The sequence below is a fragment of the Notolabrus celidotus genome, chromosome 5 (genome assembly GCF_009762535.1).
Source record: "Notolabrus celidotus isolate fNotCel1 chromosome 5, fNotCel1.pri, whole genome shotgun sequence".
Taxonomy (NCBI): domain Eukaryota; kingdom Metazoa; phylum Chordata; class Actinopteri; order Labriformes; family Labridae; genus Notolabrus; species Notolabrus celidotus.
Window position 1 is genome coordinate 26,960,054 of NC_048276.1, and position 14,527 is coordinate 26,974,580.

General features: G+C 41.1%; 1 protein-coding gene across 4 annotated transcripts in view; it reads right to left on the minus strand.

The window, feature by feature from the left end:
* Positions 1 to 14,527, minus strand: part of pknox2 (pbx/knotted 1 homeobox 2) — a 119,185-nt gene that overhangs the window by 57,287 nt on the left and 47,371 nt on the right. The window contains exon 1 of one of the 4 annotated variants that reach the window (XM_034682795.1): positions 12,734 to 12,765. The exons of the other annotated variants lie outside the window; for them this stretch is intronic. The gene's annotated coding sequence lies outside the window, so the exon portion shown is untranslated. Of the gene's footprint in view, positions 1 to 12,733; positions 12,766 to 14,527 lie in introns of those variants that run through there. 4 annotated transcript variants of the gene reach the window in all.

Sequence of the window (14,527 nt, forward strand, 5' to 3'; positions counted from 1 at the left end):
TCCAAACCGGGATCCCAGTTTCTGAAATGGGGATGTGATGTTTACAACAAAAAAAGGATAGCCAGTCAAAACCGGGATACTGAAGGCCATATAAACACACTCCCTTTTGCTATCATCACTACCCCTTGCAGGACATGATGTTGCTCCACTTTTCCCTATCAGAGATTGTTGGGGTCCAGTAGCTCCTGAGGCAGCTCTCACATCTGTTCCCACTAACTGCCATTTGTATTTTTAATCTCACGTTACGATATCATCGTTCATCACTAGCCCTCTCCTTCTATCTCTTATTCTCCTCCATCCCTCTTTCCAGACCCAACTCGGTCAAAGCAGATGTCTGTCTAACATGAGTCTGGTCCTGCTCGAGGTTTCTGCCTGTTAAAAGGACGTTTTTCCTCGCCGCTGTAACTAGCTAAATACTGTGAGGTGCAATGCTCATGGTAGATTAAGATGAGATAAGACTGAGTCTTATCCTGTCTTGGTGTTTGGTCTCTGTTCACAATTCAACAAAGAGTACAGTCTAGACCTACTATGCTTCTTGATATAAGGTTTGTTGTGATTTGGCGCGATACAAATAAAGATTGAAGATTGATTGATTAAATATCCACCCACCCACGCCAGGACAGCAGGCACAAGCCGTCCAGCAACAAATAGTCCATGGTAATCTGTAATCTACATGCTCAAGCATGAATATCTCCTGTTGTGCCATAGGGTTCACTAACTGGCAAGACAAGACTAATGTATCATTCTATCAAGTATGTATTTTTATACAGCAAGCAAAGTTTCCAAAGGCTTTCAGGTGAGCATGTTTACTTTATAACATACAATACACCAGAAAAAATACCCATATCACATTGAGTTGAGATGGTCTGCAAACTTACATAGGAGGAATATTACCATGGGAACACAGCTAATGTCATGAAAACCCATGCTAACAGGGGACAGGTTGAGGTGCACACCCGTTTCAGAGAAGAACGCTACAGGTATTAATAGAAGAAGCCGCGTTTAGATTTTCACTGTCTGTATAACATGAGTATGCTGTTCACAGCCTAGGTTGATTACATGTTAGAAAACACAGCAAAGATTGATCTATTCATCTTCATCTAAAGAGACACTGCAACGTGCTGACACTAAACGCTATTACACTGACACTCTAACAAAGGAAAATTATCTTTTATAGCAGATATTTGGACATATGTAAAGTTCTCTGGAGTACACTGTGGGAGAAAATCTGTCTGAGCTACATATCTGCTGTTTGAAATGTTCCAGACTCATGTGTAGGTGTGCATATGCTGAATTTGGAAATGTTCTACTAAACAGAAGGTGAAATATCGCTTTAAATGGACCCAGGTATCTGCAGAAGGCCCTGCTGTACTGCCCACCACAAATACCAATACACACACAGAGATCAGCAGAGGGGAATATTTGAGGAGAGTGGCGGGGGATTAATGAGAAGAGGATTAGCAGGTGGGTGGCTCTCGCTTTGTGTACGAGTGTGTGTGCTGGTTGGTACATGTTTTTGTGTGTGTCTGCAGTGAGAGCCAGCGCAGCTCTGAGGGGAAGAAGGTGGGTTAGAGTTTGGTGGAGCCTGGACTGAACCACATGATGATGAGCATTTAAGACTTCAGTCAGGTAAGTGACAGATTCAGCTCTTTGAGCGCGCAGAGAATGGAGAGGTCTGACAGAGGTGTGGCTGTGAGCAACAGTTAAAGCTGTCTGAGGTCTCATACAAACCACGACTTCTAGCTTTTGTTTGATGGAAACTTCAACACTTCAATGTTGCTGAACACAAACAGCAAATATTAATAACGATATAAACAGTGTCCCTATTATGACAGAATCTTCCTCCAAGCCCATTCGCTCACCTGAACCACACTGAGAACATTGAGTTGTGAGAGCACGTCTGACAACTCCAAATCCTGTCTGAAAACATCTCACTATGCGGTGCATGTTTGAAAACATAACGGCCAGAGTTTTCAGAAATGATCCAGATCTGGAGCTCATGTGTGAAAGAAGTGCATGATTAAAACATCAACAACCTGCTTTTAGACATTCAACCCAACACAAAGCATGATGGGAAAACAAGGCAACATGGGCCTTTGCTTCATTAGAGAAGAAATATTGATTTATATGCTTGTTATTTCGGGAGAGAAGGACTTTTAAATAAGTCTGAAAAAAGCAGTTTGACTCATATTGTTCTCAGCTGAAGTCAGACAGGTGAAATACTGAAGTGCAAAAAAAGTTAGAGTTACAGCTGAACGGTTTAAAGTGCAAAACTAAGAAATCCGTCATAGTTTTTTTGGACTGTAAATGAAAAGCAGATAAAGCATCTTAGTTTTAAATTTGCATAATTTCCAAATCCTGCAGAGGGCGACTCCACGATGAATAAAACAAATAAAATATAAAGTTTTGATTCCGGAAAACATTCAGATGCTTTGGGATCAGTTTGTTTTGTATCTGTTCAGACTAAAATGTTGTATTTTTATTTGTTTGCTTGTCTTTAGAGTAACATAAGAAATGCTTTTCAGATGTTAGCGCATGCTCTGCACAAACCTTCCGTAAATGTGTAATACTAAAAAAAAAACAGAGTCTCACAGAGGTGCAGTTGATCCAAATCTGCAGCTGTCTAGAAAACGAGTCGGGCAGAAGAGGAACAAACAGTAAATGAAGTGGAGCTCAGTCGCTTGAAATGTGAAGACCAAATAATGAGGCCAACAGCAGCCCTGTTTGCTGCTCTTGGCTGGACAGTCTCTGTTTGTCTTAGTGTCGGGGGGGCAAAGAGAGCCGGCAGCAGAGTGGAATTTGTAGAAACGCCAAACAAACCCATATTAAATTTCTGCTGAAATGCCATGGGGAGAGGCGTGGAGCCGGCGAGGCAGGGGAGGATGGACAGAGAGGTGGACAGCAGAGGTATAAACACACACAGACAGGATAGGAGGGAGAGGGGGCACTGTGAAGAGAAGAGTGGTTGGGCAAAGAGCTCAAAATAAAAGAGAAAACCTGAGGGAGAGGAAGATGAGGAGAGGAAGAGCTTGGCAGGTTGAAGGGTAAATATTTAAAAGTGGAGAGGGGAATGGGGAGATCCAGGTCATGCTGGAGGTAAAGGAGGAGCTGGAGACACGTACAGCACCAGGATGTTTTAACACAGCTCATGAAAAAAGGTTTAAGGAGTCAACCTTCAAATTCTGCAAATAATTTCCATCAAGTGTACAAAGAACAGAGAGGATGAAGGGAACATCTCTGTGATGCAGCACAGCAGACATTTCATGAACAACTTCAAGTGGCTCAACAGCAGCATAAGCCATAAATACTGCACATGATAATACGCTCTTCTTCAGTCTCATCTCACAGTCGCCTTGTCAAATACTTCAGCTTTCTCCTCACCAATACGTTATAAAAAATAAAACAATCTACACTCTAGAAAAAGTAATATATGCTTTCCAGATTATTGTCTGAAAGTCCTATGGTGTATTACAGCAAGCATGACAAACTGGGCTGACCTAACCCTTACCTTAGAAACATGGTGACAGTGGAATCATTTTTCCCTGCATTTTTCTTCATGTTTTCTGCATTCTTCCTCAAATGGATGTTACTTCTCCATTTTCCCCTGTGTTTTTTTTTATCTGAAACATTATCTAAAAGATAATCACAAATATTTAAAACATACTGACAGAGTGTCAGCCAACCACAAGGATGTTTTGAGTTTTGTTGGAATAATTTTTTAATTGTCCTGTCCCAGCAAATTCTGTATTCTAGTTAAGGAAAACCCCCTTTCAGGGGTGTTTAGGAAGTAAAGACAGACACATATGAGTTGTTATGAACTGTTGAATGAGTTAGAGAGCAGTCCATGATCCTTACCTCATATACAGCTTGTCTGAGTTTCTGTCTGTATTGTTGGAAGGTGTAAGGTGATGCAGTGGTGAGTGCTGTTTCCTCACGGTACGAAGGTTCCCGGATGAAGCTCTAGCTTGGCCGGACTAACTTACAATACAACTAATTTTACTCTAGATTCTGCAATAATGTCTTGGCGTGTAGTGTAGGCATTGTTGCAAGCTCGTGCTCACGTTGATAATAAAATGTTCCTAGCTCCGTCCATCACAGATCAAAACACTGTACAGACGTTCGGACTGACTTAGAAACTATCAATGAGGAGAAAAAAGGCTGTTTTCGAAACGGCCTTCTGCTACATACTACCTACTAATGTAGTAGGTAGTAGGTACTGCCTACTACATACTGCGTTTGAATTTAGTATGTAGTATGACTGCCAGACATCACTGGATTTCCAGTTTCGGAATGCGGAAGTAAACTATGACCAAGTTGATAGCGAAACTGATTCTTTAGCATCCCTTATGATGCAGTGGTTCATATGGAATTTAATATTTTTCACAACACTTAGAGTTCCCCCCCATCAAAAAAAGAAGAGAAAATAAGAAGCGTAACGAACGCAGTGCATTGTGGGAAACAGTACACGAGGCTGACTGGTTCGATGCATACTGTGACATTTTCCTGAATCAGTAGACATCCAGGGAGTTTTGGCATACTGCTGATTTTGCTCTTGCTCACATACTACATACTGAATTTTGGCCAAATCAATACGTACTGCTAGTATATTAGGCAGTTTCAAAAACAGCCAAAGTGTTGTTTAGGATGACATGACATTATCAGGTGTGTGTTTTTGTGAAAGTGTGACCTTGTCTGGTTTGAGTGTGTTTTGACAGCAGCAGCTCTTCCTTTTTTACTGTACTGAATCTGTCAGTGGTACACATCGGTGAACGAACATCCTACTTTCACTCCTGGACCCACCACAAGAGAGAATATAAGTTTACAAAAACCAAACTTAAACTTGGGGAGTAAGGATAAAACCGTACTTAAAGGCACTTAAACCTGTTCTTCTACCTATTTTATCCTTCAGGTTAGAGTCTGGTTTTCATTAAGTACACCCCACAGCAGAGGTGATTCAGTGTTAACAAAATGACTTGTATTATTTAATAAAGTGTAAGACGAGTGATACATGGAAGTTGACGTGGTTACTTTTAAAGAGGAAAGAAAAGACGCAACAGAGAAAAGAAAAGCACAACTGACTGAGAGGAGAGCACAGAGATTTATACACACTTCTTATTGGAGGGACAGAAACAAATTCTCTCCAGCATGTTTTTTATGGGAGAATAACTCTCTGCAGCTATCACCAAACACAAAACTGCAGGTGCATCAACAACAACCCCCCTGAGGAGAGTGTTTGACAAACCAGAGCTACAGTCTGTGAGCCAGACCCAGGTCTGCTCTGAGCTCCTAAAGCCCCCCTCTCTCTCTCCCTGTCGCCCTCTCCCTCTCTCTTTCTCCCTCTCCTTCTCTCTGTCTCTCTCTCCATATCTCCCTCTCTCTCTCTCCCTCGGCTAAAGGGACATCTGGAGCGCATTAAGGCACTAAGGACATCGGATCTCCCCCGAGCGCCTGACTGGATGGGTGGCCCGCTGCGGCCCCCTTTCAGCAGCAGGACCCGGCCCTACCTGATTGATGGAGGAGCCCCACACGAACACTTAACACTCACACACGGCTGACAAATCCCACACACGGCTGACATACAGCGTGGACTGTTGAAACACTGCTGCTGTCGATGCTAACATGGATTAGCATGGACACATGTACTTCCACCTTTCAGCGAGTAGAGTGACCTATAAATCATGCTGTATTTCAGATACGTAATGTGCCGTTCATCACCGTAATGTTTCTTCAGACCAGATAAAGCAGATTTAGTGAGCTGATGTTCATTTTGGTTTCACCACTCTGGCCGACATATGGAAGTAATAACGGGCCTGAGGTACGACTCTGCACTTCACTGACCGGAGGCTGTGTTTCCTCATCCTCTTGAAGTTTGACTTGAAATAGTCTCAGCAAGCTATTTTCAAAGATGAGGAAAAACAATTATTCCTAACTATTCATACATATTTGGAAATTAAAAGAACAGCTTGTTTAGTTGTTACAGTATTTCTCTAGAGTGTGCAGGCGATTGACAACTGCCTGGACTGGCCCCGCCCACAACTCAGGTGTATGTGACCTCAGCCCTAAACATACGCACTCAATCTAAATCTCTGCCAAACCCTGAGCACTAAGTCTTCACAGGCTCGACTGCTGTCGCTTGATGAACTGCAGTTCATCAAGCGTCCACTTGAGGCTGGCTGCAGACCGGAAACCACACACACCAATTCACTAAGACGATCTTTACAGGAATAATAAACATGTTTACAGCCTGGTTCAAAAAGCGGTTTAGGTCTGAATAGGTAGATTCTCTGTCAGCACACACTCTACGGGAGTGAATTTTTTTATAACTCAGTATTTTTGAAGATATTAAACGTCCGAGTGTTGCCTAAATAAGGACATGGCTGACTCGGCGGGCACCCTGTAGCTGTTAGCGAAAAGGCTAAAGGCCCACTTCTTTACCTCTAACTAGCTTTGACGATGTTAGTTTGTGTTCAACATTTCAACATGGCACCCACTGACGCTTGGCTTCAAACAATGCTTCAGGAGAAGATGGTTGACGTCACGGAGAGTACGTTCATTTTAACTCATACAATATACCTTTCCATTACATCCATGCTTTGTTTACCCTCAGGGTTTATTTTCTTAATTTGTATTTTGAATCTTTCGGATAATACTTCCATATTTTTTTAATTTAATAAGGGGGCGGGTGATCACCTCCTGCCCATCACTCCACTTGCAGTAAACTCTGGGTAAGTCCCACAGCTAAGTCTGCAGAAATGTGGACTCATGGACAGTGTGTGGCTTGGCATTGTAAAGCCTGCTTCAGAGCACTCCTGATATTTCAACAATCAGACAGCAATAACACACGTTCTTTTGTTAAAGATATTTTCGGGCAGTTTTGCCTTGATAAGACATCTGAAGAGAGAGAGGAAACTTAGGGATAGAGTAGGGGGCTGACATGCAGCAAAAAGGTGGGAATCGAATCAGGGCACAAAAGCTTTGTGTAAGGCGTGAGCGTCTTAACCACAAAGACAAACCAGCGCCGTGCTCTGACATGTGGGACTGTGCATCATCGTTCATCACTCTGAACGTGTGTGGAGATAGGGAATGGGCCAAGGTTTGAGTTGTCTGAGAGAGAGTCAGAGGAGGAGACACAAACCATGTCGAATAATGACACCGAACTGTGGTCACCTGACCTGGGCCCATGAGGCTTAGACATGCTCGGAGTAAACAACAGTCTGATCACTGTATTAATGACATGATATATCTGAAAAAAACAACCTAGACTCAAACCAGGAACAACACGGGAGCATTAATAGAAACTTGAACGGCAGTATTACCCATAACAGATCTCAGTCTCCACTGACCTTACTGCTGACAGCTTTATGGTCTTCATTGTTTTCAGTCAAACTACTTTTTAATGGAGGAGGAGTGAAATATGGGACCACGCATACAACTCTGAACTTCACTGATAGAGTGCAGCTGCTTTAAAAGCCTGATTTCAGACACCTTTTTCACACAAATAAAGACGTGGATCAAAGCCCGCCTTGTTTTCAAATTGTCCTCTGTCATTAAAACACAGAATGGAGGTTTCTATAAGACCACAGACTGTTTTTTTCAGCTCCAAAGCAACGAGGAAACACAAACTTTCTCAGAGGAGGAAAGTTCAAAGCACCTCCTGATTTCCAGTAAATTGCTTCGCCTGATTTGCCATTTCAAATAAATTGCAGCGTTGGTCAAAATTTGCAATTCACAGGAAGTCATCTCCTCAGCCGCACAGAGGAAGTTAATCCATATTTCACGTTTGAATATAAGATGGAAGCAGAAAGAAAGGGAAGATAGGTAACTCCTTGCCAGGAGATGAGGAGCGGAAGAGGAGGAGGAGGGGGGAGCTGTGGGAGTGGAGGAAAGGCGAGAGAATGGGAAGAAACAGGCGCCATTTAGAGTAAATGGCATCCAAAAACCCTCTCCAATTATCTTTGCCTACCATGCCAGTGAGACTGACTTAATTAAAACGACTTGAGAGGGAGGGGAGAGAGGAAGGAGCTGCCAGTGATTGAGGGGGCAGGCAGGCGACGTATCTGCACCGAAACACAAAGCTCAGGCATTGCGCAGGCTGTCCACCACTCTGCCTTTTCAATTCCCCACTTCAAAAGAGAAGAAAGAAATAATAATAAAAAAGAGAGGGGGCTCTCACCATCCGCAGACACGTAATTGTGCTGTTTAAATCCGACATTTTTTATCATTGTTGAATATTGGTTGGGGGAAAGAGGAATGTATAAAAACGGATAATAAAAAAGCAAGTTTTTTTTGTTCTCGTCTGACTCCCCCCTCGTATAATCCTCCTGCCTTCTTCTGAGGAAAACCTCTGACAGTGACCTTTTCGCATGAGGTCTGTTTCTATGGAAACAACATCTAGCCCCTCAGTGTTTGGTGTTTTTCTGTCATCGAGGAGCCAAAACTGGCCCACTTGTGACTAAGAGGAAGAATACATCACGTTTAAGGATTTGTCAGAGTCTTTTATTTCATGTTCTCCCTTGAGTTTGTCTGCAGGCCTGGGACGAAGAAGAGAGCATCTCCTGCTGTGTAGGACACTTCACCAGACAGAATATTTGGTGTTTTGTCAATGCTGTTTCAACCAGCACAGGAGATTACATGAAAAAGACTGACAGTTTGTCATTTGTCTGATGGCTTAAAAACATCATAGTGAGCGGGTTGTCATGTGAAACACGATCCCATCAAGCTCCTCCATGCTGTTTTTGATGCTATCAAAAACACACGTTTTTATGGCATAGTTATAACTAATCAGAATGAATTATTTAACACAGCTGGGTGGTGGGTAAGAAAGCCGGGTATTAATAATAAGTGTTAATTTAGTATTGTTTTTTTAAGCAGAAAGCATAATATCATTAAGTCACATGTTGAATGATGACACTTTTAGGCTCAGTTGTGTGTTATTGTTAAAAACTGAAAACTAACTAGGGGCGCCGTTGGCCTGGTGGTCTGGGCGCACGCCCCATGTGCAGAGGCTATAGCCCTTGTTGCAGAGGTTGCATGTTCAGTTCCAGCCTTGACCATTTTCTGCATGTCCTCCCCCACTCTCTACTCCCCGCATTTCCTGTCTCTTTGGCTGTCCTATTGATTAAAGGCAAAAAATGAAAAAATAAAAATAAAAATTATTTTAACTGAAAACAAACTGTAACAGAAATCGATTGTAACTGGTTCGATCCGAAAATGTATTTCACATTTCTGTTCAATTTTTTAAAAACTAAAACTTATGACCGCTTCATCGTAACCAAAAAGATATCAACAGAGGTGTATGATATTTTTTAGATTGGTGGATATTCAGCAGCTGAACATCACAAACCATTAAAACTATAAATTACTACTGTGTCACTTTTACAGATAAGTATTGAAAGGCTTTGTATTTGCACTCTGCTCCATTATAGTAAATATTATAATATCTAAATTAATCTATTTTAATGAATACAAAATTTAAGGAAATTAGATTTTTTGCATGGAAATGGATTTTATAATCATTTTTGCGTGCTCTTTGTTGTTATTGTGATAATAAATGTGGCTGACTTTCATATTTTCTGAATTTATGACACAGTTTAAAATCCACACCCAGTCATTTTGGTGTATGAACGTTCATAACCTTTCAGCTCTAGTTTCATCTGAAGAAACTTGTAGAAATTACATCGCAGAACACAAATCCAGTAAATAAATGTACGACTATTTTTACTGCAGTGTTAAAAACTCTGTGAACAACACTGTTACTGTTGAGGTTCATATCTGTGACTTATGAAAGTGAACAATCACAAGCTTTCAGGGTTCACTGAGTATCAAAAATGTCAAAATATGACAGCATTATACGCATTTTCCACAACATTACACTAATGGAGCTGTAAATCTACCGTTAGGTGCAACAAGGTTCACTCAGTGTTCCTTTAAAATATGTGCATACATTTACATCTAAGAGTAAAGCTTATTTAGATCTGAAATATTCACTTTGCAAACAGTTCTATAACTCAGTGTGCTTTTAAAAACACAGGAGGACATTTAAAATTCAGTTAGAGGCTCTCCCCCATAAACACACACTAAACACACACACACTAAACACACACACACACACACACACACACACACACACACACACACACACACACACACACTCAGACGCACACTCCTCTCACACCTTGATCAGCCAACACACAGTCAGTGCTCATGTGTCACAGCTAACACCTGTTACTGTGCTTTTGTCTTGTGAGCTTATTGTCAGAGAGTGCTCAGTGTTTCTCACTGAAGACAACACAAACTCAGGCTGTTTCTTCAAATGTGTCTGCACAGAAGGTTGGTGGGCGCTCTAATTTGAAGTTTAGGTGTGAGAATACACTGTATATGATAATTAGCAGGACTGAGACACCACTGCATCAGTATATACGGGCTGCGAGGGCTGGGCAAAGGCAGCTTGGATTTAAATCAAGATTTTAAAATGCTGCAATGATTCAACTTCTGAAATGGCATATCTGTGCGTTAAGTATGCATGTGTTTTCGGTCTATGGAAAACATCACGTCTTAGATACAGGAGAAAGTATCTTTTATTTCATTTTAAAGACAAACTATAGATACATTTTAATGTCTGGATGGTTGTTTCGGAACACTATGTTGAGCTCTTTTTTTTAGAACTACTCTTAAAACTAGGTGATGTAGTACAAGAAGAAAGGTTTCTCACTGAGGCGAGGGATGGGTCAACAGGAAACAGAGTCCAAAGCCTCTTCGTTTATCGACTTCAATTATATTTGACTAAAGTACATCCACTAGGGTTTGAACTGTGGCTGAATTAATTCAGTCCTGTGACAAAACAATATTTTAAAGATTGTTTTGTCACATGTAGTCAAATGTTTATGTTTCTCAGCAAGTTTTACTTTGAAAGTCTTTCGTGTTGCTGAGCATATATTATTGCTGTGCTTGCAGCAGAGCCATGTTTTCGCTGATAACCACTCATCATATTTCAAGGCTTTAAGACCCCTGACCAAGCTTCAACATTTGTTATAAATCAAAGTGAGAACCAAAATGCAACCTGTAGAGCTGGTACATAAAAACTGCAGTACCTCAAGTGTCCACTTGAGGCTGGCTGCAAAAGGCAGGGGACCCCACTGAGCCCATATTGAAGTGATCAACTCTACAATCAGACTGTCAACATTTTCTATCCTTCAAAACCTCTGGCTTTAAAACAATAAAACATCTCTTATATTAAAGTTTGAAGGCAATAAAGTGGTGGTCAATCGAAATAGAGTGAAGATAAAATAAAGAGAGAGAGAGTGCTGGTATAGAAAAAACAAAGCAAACTGAAAATATTAAGTTATTTATATTCACAGCAGTAATACTTTATATAATTTATAAACCTTTCCACCCCCATAATATGAAAGCATGAATATGGACATTATAAGATACAGAGAGCATGTTTTAAGGATGAATTATTATTATTATTATTATTATTATTATTATTATTATTATTATTATTATTATTATTATTATTATATTATTTTTTATTATTGTTTTTTTTATTATTATTATTATTAATATGACTGTTGTTGTTATAATTATTATTATAATTATTATTATCATCATTATTATCATTAATAATGAATTAATCAATTAATTCATTAATGTATTTATGTATTTGTCTATTAATGTATTTACCTTTCATTACTATTACCAGTCTGTCTAACCAAAACACCATTCTGGTGCCCCCGAGTTCATTTTCTGTTGTGATGGTATATACACAACAGGTATTGATATTGTTTGATTTTCACTGGTGTTGTTTCAAAGTTTAAAATTCCAGTTTTTTGACAGCCCTGCTTTACGGCAGAAATAAACATGTTTACAGCCTGCTTCCACAACAGTTTCAGTCTCACTCACTGTATCCCTACACACCTTGTGGAGTAGATTTTTTTATTCTTATAACTTGTCCATCATGGTTAAATTAAGGCACAGAGTTATCCCTACATTTGCATATTTGGGCTGCTGAGTTGGCTAACAAGTGGACACGTTGCAGCTGTTTTCAAAAGAGGCTTAACGTCTGTCTTAGCTTCATCTTTTTGCTGGTTTATACATGTATATTAACGAAAAGTTAGGTTGAGTCAGAATTTCCAGTACGGAGAAATTCAAAACTCCTCTTCAGAAATGAATGTGTGATGTCACTGAGGCCACGTTCATGTTTTGTACATACAAAAAGTGCAGATAACAACATACTGGAGACAATATGTACACTGTGGCAGCATAGATAACTCTCGATTCAGAACGATATTTACATAAGGAAGAAACCTTTTCTCATCTTTTTCTCTAAAAACACAGTGAGGTTTTACGTTAGAGAAAGAGTTAGGGTCTGATGGTGAAGAAGAGTCTTCGTTTCTCTGTGTTAGTGTGTGTGTGTGTGTGTGTGTGTGTGTGTGTGTGTGTGTGTGTGTGTGTGTGTGTGTGTGTGTGTGTGTGTGTGTGTGTGTGTGTGTGTGTGTGTGTGTGTGTGTGTGTGTGCATGTGTGCAGACACAGAGACAGAGGAAAGAGGGTTGACTTAGCAACCGTTATTTTGATGGGGCCAGAGCCAAGTATCTCCACATATCCACTTTCGCCTCTTCATCCCCTGCTCTCTGTTTTTCCATCTCCAGAGCCCTCCATCTCTTCTCCTCTTCATCACCCTCATCTCCTGTCTCATTCTCACCACTGCTCCCTCCTCTTTTTCCTAAACTCACGTTCTTCTCCTTGCACTGATCTCTTCCTCCCCTTTTCTTTCCCCCTTTCCTCCACATCTCGCCCTGCTCGGGGAGCTTCACGTTCCCCTGTGTGGAGCTTAGAGAGGAGATAGAGGAGAAGAGGGGGAGTCAGAATATTAATGGCCTCGTCGTAGTCTTAATGTGGTTGTTTATTGGTGTTAGGAGGAAGAAAATGATGTTGTGTACAGCTTTGGTCACGTCACATGTTTTCTCATCCAAACAGTCAATGCCAGCAGACTCGGAAATGAAAGAGATCCAGATCGACTGTGTACCCTTAACCCCAGGACTCTGCTTCTCACTGCCCAGATTGTTCCTTCACACACATTCTCACATAAATACACTGCACACACACACACACACACACACGCACACACATGGTCTCAGCTCCAGTTGCCAGGGAGACCGCCATACCAGGGCTCTGACCCAGGAGGTTTGGGACTGTTTTTCAACCCCCCTCCCTCCCCCCCAGAAGCAGGAGAAATGGCAGCTGTAGGACAGCTGTTCCTACCAGGCCGAGCCTCAAACCACAACCATCATCCCACCGCCAGAGCAGCCCGGACGGCATTTTAGGGACAAAAACAGCCCGCAGCCAGAGCCATTACACACATCTGCCCCGCTTCGATCCTTCAGAGGAAGATGAACAGGAGGCAGAGTCTGCAAAGTTTATAAAGACCTGACTTTACTATGTGTGTGCGTCTGATTTCAACTCCCTTCATGGGCTGCTCTCATTTCTCATACTTCACTGTCATGCAACTTTTATTTTCTCTTTAAGCTTCAACGTAACTTTACCTAATGTAGCAGTAAGGTGTGTTTAAACCACGGTTTCAAAGAGTATTCAGCAGTTAAGTTATCATGATGCAACTTATCCTCTTGTGATAGTTTCCATGATATCCTACAAAAGCACTACTCTGTGCATAAATCTTTCCATACCATATTTTCTTCTTATGTGGTGCAATTCATGGGCATATTTTTTTTATTTATTAGTCATTTATTATCTTGTTTTTAGTTTTATATTTTGGCGCTTTTATTCCTTACATTCAGAGAGGAAAAGACAGACTGAGCCAGAACCTTGGAATGAGAGATTTGGGAGAGACATGCAGGAAAGGAGCTGCCGTTTGGGACAATGGCCTCTGTACACGAGGCACATGACTTAACCACTAGGCCAAACCGGCGCTCCAATTCATGGGTATGTTTTCACATCACAATCCCAAGGACTGCTGAATTACAGAGCAGGAAACACTTCAGTTGCAGTTTTTACTAAATGTTTGGGCCTTGATGTGAACGGTTTTGTCATTTGTGACACACCGATGACTTGTTTACTTTATGCTGATGGTGCGTTTCCACAGTGCGGTCTGGTTTGGCTCAGTACAGTTTGGTACAGTGAGCTCTGATCCTGCTTGTGTCTCCACAGCTAAAGGCACTCTTACTTGGTAGACTGTGATGTAAGCCAGATGAAGATAGCCTCATCATCTATGTAATAGACTTAGATCATTGCAGCATGACTCAGTGTGGCCCACCAATAAATGTAATGATCAATGTGTCATGAATTGAACTTGTTAAGATCACGATTTTTCCTTGTGTTTTATCTCCTTGTGTCTTCCTAATGGTGTTTATTAGTGATTCATGTCATGTGTTTTATTATGTGTTACCTTTTTGTGTTCTTGTGGTCCTTGTTTGTTAAGTATTTTGTGTCTCATTACTCCCTGTGTGATTTCCTGTGGTCTTGTTGTTGAGTTGGTTTCCAGTGTTTTATTTTGTAGAGTATTCGTCCAG